Here is a 10,224-nt window from a genome sequence, read left to right as displayed (position 1 = left end):
CAGTCTGCTGGACAAGTACAAAGAAAGGTTCATATTCCTATCACAGTAACATGTTCCTCATCTTGATGATACTTAAGACTGGGAGAACATGATTTATTTATCGGTTGAACTAGCTTTTAGCAACTGCCAGCACTCTTAGATCGGCTGTTGGGTTTATGTTATTTGTTTTTACCTGCATTGTCAAACTGTTCTTGGTATCTATGAAAGGGAATGATTTTATATTTGGTCTGCTCCTTGATAATGTTGAATTGTAGCGTGTAAGCCATTCTTACATCTGCTGTTTCACTTCATCCTGTTTGCTTATAGATTAAATTTTACAACTCATTTTTCCTGGAAAATTTTCATCAAGTTTTTCAAAGCGTTTCTTAGAGTTGATTCCCAGTATAGATTCCTTTAAAAAGATTTTTCTTCACCGGACTCATAATTTAATTTAAATGAAGTAATACCATTTTTAAAACTAGACTATTTTTGCTAGCATGAATTAACTAGAAATGGTCTTCTTAGTTTTTCTTTATATAAGAAGTTCTGTTTTCTTGGCTTCAATGAAAGAGAGTTATACGATATGCTTCAGTCTGTATATGCTAGTTCTATCAGTTACATGTGGCGATGTAGTCCTAGACCCAGTATATGTATGTGTGGCTACTTGTCTTATTGAGTCATGCTGTTTCCAACTGATTTTACAGTTTGATCTTATGTTGTGCCTAGCTTTACACCACTGTCCATAGTAATGGAAAAGTTTATTGCTTAAACACATGCACAGGATCTGCTTACCCTTCTGGAGCACCTGAGATCATTCCTTGTTTTTTGTAGGGTTCGTGTTGCTTTGTCTTAAGTTTTCTACGTTGTGTTTTGTGTACTATTGTTTGTTTGTCTTTTTCTTTTTAAGCCATGCCGTTGTCAGTTTGATTTTGGTTAATGAGTTTGAATGTAACGCTTGTATCTTCTCTCCTCCTGCAACCCAATCAATTCTTTCTATTCCTGTTCAAAGTCTAGGGCCTGTATTACAGTGGTTGTTCTTAGTCTACTAGTATATGCCTTTTTTTTAGCTCACCGTTCCAAGGGAACGGTGAGCTTTAGCCATCACTTGGTGTCTGTCGTCGTCGTCGTCTGTCTGGTGTAAACTATTTCAAACATCTCCTTTGAAACTACTGAACCAAACTTAAGCTGAATGATCCTTAGGGTATCTGGAATACAGTTTGTGTTTTACTTTCTGTTTAGTTAAAAAACATGGCCGCCATGGCTAAAAATAGAACATAGGGGTCAAATGCAGTTTTTGGCTTATATCTCAAATACCAAAGCAGTTAGAGCAAATCTGACATGGGGATTAAAGTATTCACAAGGTAACGTTCTATCACCCCTGAAATTTCCTTAAAAGCCTCTTGTTTGTTTCTTGGTATCTGTACTTAAACATCCCGTTATTTTGTTATTATTCTTTGATAAATTTTATATTCTTGTCTTTCAATTTTACCTATATAGATATAAGAAGATGTGGTATGAGTGCCAATGAGACAACTCTCAACAAAGTCACAATTTGTAAAAGTACACAATTAAAGGTCAAAGTACGGTCTTCAACATGGAGCATTGGCTAATACTGGACAGCAAGCTATAAAGGGCCCCCCTTTTTTGGAAAAATTGGTTGATTATATAGGGAATCACTGAAGCATTACCGGAGAGCCGCCCCCCCCCCCCCCCTTTTAAGTCAGTCAGCGGGTCCCCCTAATAAAAAGTTCTGGATCCGCCGCTGTGAACTCAATCAAAAGACACATTTACACAAGTGAACATACATGTACACTGAACGAATAAATTTTATCTATGATACAATGTAAATACAAAATCAATAAACTAAGGGGTTATAAATGAAAAAAAAAATGAAAAAAAACATTTGCATTTTTGTGTTTCTTTGTTACATATGACGTGGCTATGTACTTAAACATCCCGTCATTGTGTTATTGTGCAATGGTATATGTTAGCTTACACATTTGTTTCTTTTTTTAGTGATTAAGATAATAACAATATAATGCTGTATACCTACTTTTGACATTTTTACCTATTAAAATGTTATGTGACTGTCATACAAGTGAGAGGTTTAGTTAGCTATAAAACCAGGCATAATCCACAATTTTCTTCATAAGAAAATGCCTGTACCAATTCATGAATATGACAGTTGTCCATTCGTTTGATGTGTTTGATATTTTGATTTTGCCATTTGATTAGGGACTTTCTGTTTTGGATTTTCCTCGGAATTCAGTATTTTTTAGATTGTTTTCTCTTTATAACTGTTGTTAGTTGTTGACTGTCATTGTTGTCCTTGTCATAATTTACTTCGGTGACAGATAGTTGTATACATTCTTGTCATTTGGACTTTGGTGGATAGTTGTCTCAGTGACAATCATTAAACATCCATTTTGTGTATGTGATATATATACCACTTGCCATTAAACAGAGATTCATTTATATTATTTGCCCCACTGAGAACTGTGTGGTATTGGTAAATAGAATCAGAGATATCCACCCCTACCCCTACCATATATTTCTTACAACAGCAAAATATAATTTTAACTGTTTAAGGATTAACCTGTTGCATTTACACTAGGAGACATTGCCTCCCGATTGCACTTGTGCTAGTTCCCAATTCACATATAATCCCGCTGGCCACGTTATTACCGGTGACCTCAACATTGTTAATAACACTTCTCTACGAAATGTGTTATCGAAAGGTCCGAAATATCGTGAGCCTAAATCCATCAATTGGAAATTCAACTTTAAAATTTTGATGGATTCAGTTGAGGATTATGCCAGGCAATGGGCTAAGCGCAAGAAGGACGATGTAGACACTCTTTCCGAATGGATTAAGGCAGTGAGGTCGTTGATACAAATCAGAATTAAGAAACTGAATGGGTCTATCAATGCCCATGCTACGTCAATCTTTAAAGACCCAAATGTTGCAAAACACATATCCTACCTCCATGACAAATATGTTGTTGTCCCCGCAGATAAAGCCCCAAACAACATCGTTTTTGTATGTAAACTCATTACATTAACTGCTTGATAAACGAATTAGGTATTGACAATTCACTTGGAAACTCAACATATACCCTCACGACACTTACCAAAGAGGAAATCCTGGATAATCATAGGTCTGTTCTGTGTTCCTTTGGAATTTCAACCAAAGATGAAGAACTGGATCTGCCATCACTGTATTGGATACCTAAACTACATAAGTGTCCTTACAAACAACGGTATATTGCTGGGTCTTCCAAGTGCTCCACGAAACCTCTTTCTAAATTATTAACATTTATTTTATCAGCAATCAAAGACGGGCTTCAAAGTTATTGTGAAACTGCCTATTCTAGAGGGGGCGTGAATCAGATGTGGATACTTAAAAATTCAAAAGATCTTTTAGAGTACATACAATCTAACTCTCCTTCATCTTGTAACAGTATTAAAACATTTGACTTTTCTACTATGTACACTAGTATTCCACATTCCATACTAAAAGACAAATTGAAAGAGTTGGTATTGCTTTGCTTCGTAAAAAAGAATGGCCAACGTAGATACAAGTATCTTGTCTTAGGGAGGGATAAATCCTACTTTGTAAAGGATCACTCTGATTCGAACAAAAAATTCTCTGAAACTGATATTATCAAGATGCTTGATTTCTTGATTGACAACATATTTGTTACGTTCGGAGGACGTGTTTTTCAACAGACTGTCGGCATTCCAATGGGAACAAACTGTGCCCCTCTACTTGCCGACTTGTTTCTTTATTATTATGAGGCTGACTTCATGCAGGAACTTCTTAGGAAGAAAGATAAGAAGTTAGCACTATCCTTTAACTCTACTTTTCGCTATATAGATGATGTTCTTTCACTAAATATTTCAAAATTTGGTGACTATGTGGAACGCATCTATCCAATCGAGCTAGAGATAAAGGATACTACAGATACAGTTAAGTCGGCCTCATATCTTGATTTACATCTTGAAATTGACAATGAGGGTCGGTTGAAAACAAACCTTTACGACAAAAGAGATGATTTCAGCTTTCCAATTGTGAACTTTCCATTTCTAAGTAGCAACATTCCAGCAGCACCTGCATACGGGGTATATATCTCCCAATTGATACGATATTCCCGTGCTTGCATTTCCTATCATGATTTTCTTGATAGAGGGTTGCTGCTCACAAGGAAGCTATTAAACCAAGAGTTTCAAATGGTGAAGTTGAAATCATCCCTTCGTAAATTTTACGGACGCCATCACGAGTTGGTTGACCGTTATGGAATAACCGTATCACAAATGATATCGGATATGTTCCTTACGTCGTAACTACAATCCCCTTCCCTTTCCTGAATGTGACCTACCGAATTAGACTATTTACCGGATTTGTTATCATATAAGCACGGGTGCCTCATGTGGAGCAGGATCTGCTTATCCTTCCGGAGCACCTGAGATCACCCCTAGTTTTTTGGTGGTGTTCGTGTGGTTTATTCTTTAGTTTTCTATGTTGTGTCGTGTGTGCTGTTTTTGTTTGTCCTTTTCATTTTTAGCCATGGCGTTGTCAGTTTGTTTTAGATTTATGAGTTTGACTGTCCCTTTGGTATCTTTCGTCCCTCTTTTTAAATTCTTATAAACAGTTATCCCTACCACATTCTGTCGATGCTTGTCCATAGTCTAAGGCCTGTTATACAGTACTAGTAGTGGTTTTGTTGGTTGTTGGCTCGTATTTGTTTTCAGTACGGTGATATGCATATTGTTTTTAGTCTTGTGGGTAGTTGTCTCATTTTTGGGAATCATACCACATCCAATTTGTATATGTGATATAAACTTCTATTTTGCTTCTTATATATTTGCTTCTTGAAGTTAGGAACCTGTTGTTCAGTGGTTGCCGTTTGTTGATGTGGTCAACATGTGTTACTCGTCTCTCGTTTGATAACTATTGATATGGACAAGACCGTTGGTCTTCCTTTTTGAATGGTTTTACTTGTAATTTTTGGGGCCCATAAAAGGTTGCTGGTCGATTTGAGCCAAGGCTCCGTGTTCAGGGCTGTGCTGTGACCTATTATACTTTACCTTTAACAAATTGTGACTTGAATAGAGAGTTGTCTCATACCACGTGATCAGTTATCAAGAAAAGTTGTGGGGGAAAAGGGATGAAGATACAAAGTGGTTAACACCATGGCCGAAAGCAATAGACAGTCATACCGCCATCGACCTTAAAACAGTATACTGAGAAAAAGACCGAGCAACACTAACTACCAAAAAGTAAAATCACTAAATACAGAACTCGAGGAAAATTGAAACGGAAAGTCCTCCATTGAATGACAAAATTAAAAACTCAAACATTTCAAAAGAATGGATAACAACTGTCTTATTTCGGACTTGGTGCAGGCATTTTCGTAAGTAAAGAAAGTTGGCTAAAACCTGGTTTTATAGCTAGCTAAACTTCTTACTTGTATGACAGTTGCCCACAATTCCTTTATATTGACAACGATATGTGAACATTGAGTAAAATGTCAAATATAGGGTAAATCAGTCAACATTGTGTTATATAATCACTAGAAAAACAAACAAATAAGTCCACAAAGAAAAACAAAAAGGCATGTAGATAAGATATAAGGATTTTCCAAAATAGAAGTACTGGTAAACTGAATCTGAGGATCCCTCCCCATTTCATAGTTCCAGCAAAGAAAATATGTAATTGTTTAAGGATTGGTAGTTCTTGATTTATAACATTTAATTCCTCTATAAAAAATAATGTTCCAAGAGGAACCATTCAAGGGAGTCACTTTCGCTTTAAAATTAATGTTCAATCTTACTCTTACAATTCATATTTTATTAGAATGATCATTGTGGATGTTAGGCAGATACGTATATTTATCTTATCTCCTATACTCTTCTGGGAATGTGATTGGTTAAAAACAACATCGTGGAGAGACCATATTTGATTAGTGAGTGGGCCTTATTTCAATACATGGCAAGTAGGGGTGTTACGCTACCTTATAAAAACAACACGGTGTTGAGGAAAAATCTTAAAGATTTTAACAGAAGAAATTGATGATGAACGATTGAAATAAATTCATAAAATACATTTAAAGCTAAGAAGTTATTAGTGTTGGTATTTGTTTTTTTATATACCAATGGATATAAGTTCTTAAAATACTAACGAAGATTTGATCATTTTGATAGGCACCTAGTCTTAATACTAAATGTTTACTGAACCCATACGTATCGTATTTGGTCCCAAGCACACTATGCAACTAATAATAGTTAAATATTATAAAAAAAAACATAGAGCCTTCTCAGCTTCTATATGCTTTTTTGATAAAAATATGTAAATTCATTTTTTTTAAATCTAATATAGCCTACTGTTTTTCGAAAATTACATTTTACCTTTTATTTATAATTGGATTTTATACAAAATATGGGTTCTACATGTTTGAACAAATTTTGAATTATCTACATAAATAATATTTGATGCTTACATATTTGTAATATATAAATTATTTGTGAATCTTATCATATGTTTGCATGTAGTGATATCTGAATATATATATATAACTGTCAATCTACTGTTATTATAAGAGACACTTAAATCCTTAATTCATACTACAGGTCTGAAAAATTGTGTAAAGGGGGAAATGTCATATTGAGATTATTTGAGTAATTATGATTATCTTTTTACTATTAACATGATTAATTAATGTAAATGCTGTCACTTATGACTAAAGGTTATATATTGTCTTTTTAATTAGTGTATTGCTTCAAAGTTGTCATGTTAAAAAATTAAAATGATTAAATATAAATATTGGTTGTAAACTTTGTGAATATGATACATACAGACAGGTAAAGACAGTGGAGATAGATACAAGGATTCATGATAAAAGTCTGACTTTGTTCATTGTCATTTGGGACTTCAATCTAAAATATTTTGTCTAATGATTTTACAAATACAATCATAATCCTCGAACATTAGGTTGACACGTTAAGCAGGACCTTTGTGTTTACAGATATTGCTATTCCAATAACACCGAAGATAGAATAGTCTCTCAATCCCTAATATATTGGCAATCACAAGGCAGTCAGCACAATAATTAAAACGAATGTAATCATTTATTGTGTTTTTAATGGTGGTATTAACTATAAGTTGCAAAATCGTATTGACACTTCTACGCTGTATTATTTTGATTTTAAAATGAGTTTTATCCAACCGTTTTTTAAAAACCGTTTAAATTTTTAATTTGTTTTGAGTCGTTCCCGAGAATGACTTAAAATATGTACATTTTACACTTGATTAGAAACTCAGTTTTTGCCAATCTTTTTCTTTAGTTTTTGATATCAAAGACATAATATCACAATCATCGTTCAAGGGTTATACCTTCTATAAGATGGCGGAGATATAGCCATAGACCCAGGTCACTGCTTCGCATTAGACGTACTGAAGACAGAACCCGGAGGTAAATTTAATGGAAAAGGAAAGAATGTAGATCTTACCATTCTGAACATTTTACTTCTTATCCAATTTTCTGTATATAATTATAGTTTCAATTCTATGTTACGTTTTTGTAAAAGATAATAGAATATTTATTTGCAATTTAGCACGAATATTTTGATATTTAGTTCAGTTTACTTTGGAAAAATATCCGTTGGTTTTTAAGGAGGCGAATTTGGAAACAAGGGTGTAGCTGTCTTTGGCATTTAAAGCACGTGCATACGCATTATTATTATTTCTTAATAATCATAATTATAATTTGTTGTCAACACAATTTACGTCACCACTGATAATTTTCTTCCTTTCCCGGAACTTTGATATTCACCACCTTATCTAAATATAAGATTTACAGCCCTCCCGAATTAGATGATTGATGATTTAATATTTTTTTCTCCGGACAGACTTTTTTCATTGCTATTCAGTAACTGTTCAACCTATACAAACATTATGAAATTTTTGTTGAAAATTGATGAAAAATTGTTGCCATATGTTGAATTTAATAAAGCAGATGAATTGTTGTTAAACAAAAAAAAATATTAGGGGTCAACCAGTTTGAAATAAGCATTTAAGTGTTATCACAACTATACATTTAATATTGAAAAATAAAAAACAATACACTTCTTTTTTAACTGATTTTTTACCGTGCGTATTGCTGTGCGTTTGTTTATTCATTAATGGCTAGAAGTATTTAGGAGAGTGGAGATCACACAAAACATAATTAAAAAAAAGTTAAATCACAAAAATACTGAAATCCAAGGAAAATTCAAAACGGAAAGTCCCTAATCAAATGATTAGATCAAAAACTCAAACACATCAAGCGAATGTACAACAATTGACATATTCCTGACTTCGTATATAAAAATGGCTCTAGGAAGAACATATTATCAAATCAACCCTATCGGGTTATTTATGAAGAAGCTAATTTCAATTGAATGTGGAAATTTCTTGTAAAATTTTGTAGACACGGTTAATATAATAATTGATTACATAATTATGTATAGTATATATATATAGTATATATATATAGTATAATAATAACATTGCATTAATTTGAAAGAGTAATCTGTTAGATATCCATAAATACCACTTTTGTAAATGTTCAAGCATTTTAAAACTGGAGAATTGAAGACATAAAATCTTTATAGTGTGCTACCTTAAACAATAATCTATGCTTGTCTTATGTCTACTTTACTACCAATTTGTCGATGCCATAGCAAGTGCACTATTGGTCAATATTACTTGCTTCAAGTGCTATACGAAATAGGCTGGGTACATATCAAGGTAAAATCAAACACATGCTGCTTCTCTGCTAGCCACACATCAATTAAGAGTATGAGCAAAATTGGGTTTCTCTGATTTCGAATAATGGGACTATGTATGGCGACATGTCTTCCTGCAGACTTGTGCACTAGCACAGAAAACATGACACCTTGCATATTTACCCCAACTAAATAGAATATAGGATATCTTCCTTATGTCGTACTACAATCTCCTTCCTTTTTCACGAATTTAGTCTACCGAATTAGACTACATGTATTTACCGGATTTTTAATAACATAAGCTACACTTCCGGAGCATCTGAGATCACCCCCAGTTTTTGGTGGGGTTCATTTTGCTTAGTCTTTAGTTTTCTATGTTGTGTCCTGTGTATTATTATTTGTTTGTTTGTCTTTATCTTTGGTAGCCATAGGGTTGTTAGTTTATTTTCGATCTATGTGCCTGACTGTCCCTTTGGTATCTTTCGCCCATCCTTTAAATACCTTTGTTGATGCCTGTTATACAGTGGTTGTCGTTGGTTGTTAAAACTGTCGTGTTATAGTGCGGTAACGTTCATATCTTTTGTACTCTAGTGGAAAGTCGTCTTGTTGGCAATTATAAAACATATGATTTGTTTATGTAATAATTCCACTTGGCATTTAACACAGATTAATTATCCTCATATTATTGGTAAGACGGACAAATGTGTGGTACTGATGATAAGAAACAAAACATCCCATTTCCAACAACACCAGATAACAAATATCTCAGTAATATGAGTGACCTGTTGTGTATTTGTTGGTGTTTTTTTTTATTTCCTACATGATTGAATTTCTCTATAGATAACCATGCCGTTATTCACGAATATGGCTGTTTTGCAGAATGTGAATTTGCATTGCTATACCACATGTCTCGGTATTTGTGCATCCATGTGTTTATTTTATGAAATCACTGTTGTGGTTTTGGTCGAACACATATATATGTGTGTTATGTAATAGTTTGTAGTTTGTATTCTGGATTTTGGGTACATTTCATTTATGTCTTATTTGTCAGTATAATCGAGTTAGTTTCCATTTTTCATGGATAAAGTATTGTGTTAGTCGAAATAATAATGACGTCGTTACATTATTTATTCAAAATAGCCTTTCAATATCGTCATAATCATGTTACTTCTTTGGACTAGTATTGTAAAAAATTGTATGAATTTTAAGATTATATATTCTTTACACACTGTTTCCTGTGCTGTCGTCTTTGGAAGATGTTCGTTGTTATTCTGTGGTTTACTCTGTGCTGAGTGTGCTTGCATGTGTGTGTGCTGTACTTCTGTCACGTAGAGGTGTCATTTTAGCGATAGTGTTTATTTTTGTTTCTGTTTCTGTCGGATAATAGCCTCCTTCAACAAACTGAAGATTCTGATATATATGTTTCTGACGAGTTCCGTTTGCAGGAGAAGACATCCAAGTAAATTAATTGTTGACGTA

The sequence above is a fragment of the Mytilus edulis genome, chromosome 7 (genome assembly GCF_963676685.1).
Source record: "Mytilus edulis chromosome 7, xbMytEdul2.2, whole genome shotgun sequence".
In the NCBI taxonomy this organism is placed as follows: Eukaryota; Metazoa; Mollusca; class Bivalvia; order Mytilida; family Mytilidae; genus Mytilus; species Mytilus edulis.
The sequence above is the reverse complement of the archived record's forward strand: the minus strand, read 5'-3'. Positions refer to the sequence as shown.